Source organism: Chaetura pelagica, unplaced genomic scaffold, assembly GCF_000747805.2.
Source record: "Chaetura pelagica isolate M959 unplaced genomic scaffold, ChaPel_1.0 scaffold2006, whole genome shotgun sequence".
Classification (NCBI taxonomy): domain Eukaryota; kingdom Metazoa; phylum Chordata; class Aves; order Apodiformes; family Apodidae; genus Chaetura; species Chaetura pelagica.
Genome location: NW_009953693.1, coordinates 13,076 through 14,120, shown reverse-complemented (window position 1 = coordinate 14,120; position 1,045 = coordinate 13,076). Strand labels below are relative to the sequence as shown.

At 61.8% G+C, this 1,045-nt stretch overlaps 1 protein-coding gene across 1 annotated transcript in view; it reads right to left on the bottom strand.

The window, feature by feature from the left end:
- Positions 1 to 1,045, bottom strand: part of GPR25 (G protein-coupled receptor 25) — a gene marked incomplete at its 3' end in the record, with an annotated part of 12,875 nt that overhangs the window by 645 nt on the left and 11,185 nt on the right. The gene's annotated exons all lie outside the window — the stretch shown is intronic.

Genomic DNA, 1,045 nt, shown 5'->3' with positions numbered 1-1,045 from the left:
GTGGGTGGGGCGGCGGCGGGGGCCGGCGCTGCGCCCCCGGGGCTCGGCCGGCGGCCAGAACGGCTCCATCCTGCGGGCACAGCCTGGCTGCAGCCTCCTCCCCGGGGGGGTGGTCCTGTCCTCCCTCGGGATCAGCTCCAGCCTCCTTCCTCCCCATGGGTTGGTTCTATCCTCCCCTGGGATCATCTCCCACCTCCTCCCCATGGGTTGGTTCTATCCTGCCCCTGGGATCACCTCCCACCTCCTCCCCATGGGTTGGTTCTATCCTGCCCTTGGGATCACCTCCCACCTCCTCCCCATGGGTTGGTTCTATCCTGCCCTTGGGATCATCTCCCACCTCCTCCCCATGGGTTGGTTCTATCCTGCCCTTGGGATCACCTCCCACCTCCTCCCCATGGGTTGAGCTCCATCATCTCCATGGGATCACCTCCAACATCCACCCCAAGACTTTAGTTCCACCATCTCCATGAAGATGTTCCCACCCTCCTCCCAAAGGGTTGAGCTCCATCCTCCCCATGAGAGTAACTCCAACCTCTTCCCCAAGGCTTTAACTCCACCCTCCCCTTGGGATCACCCCCACCCTCCTTCCCATGGGTTCAGCTCCACCATGAGGACATCAACCTCTTCCCCATGGGTTCAGCTCCACCACCTCCATGAGGACATCAACCTCCTCCCCATGGGTTCAGCTCCCTCCTCCCTATGGCATTAGCTCCAACCTCCTCCCCACAGTTTCAGCTCCATCACCTCCATCAGGTTATCTCCTTCTCCTCCCCCCCTGGGGTTGTCTCCAACCTCTCCATAGGGTTCTCTCCATCCTCCTCCCCACAGGATTAGCCCCATGAGGACATCCCCAACCTTCTCCCCATGGAGTCTCCATCCTCCCCATGAACTGACCCCCATCCTCCCCATGGAATCATCTCCCACCTCCACCCCATGGGATCCTCTCCAGCCCCCTCTCCATGGGCTCCATCACCTCCACGAGGTCACCTCCACCCTTCTCCCCAGGGGCTTCTTCCCACCCCCCTCACGGGGTTACCTCCACCCC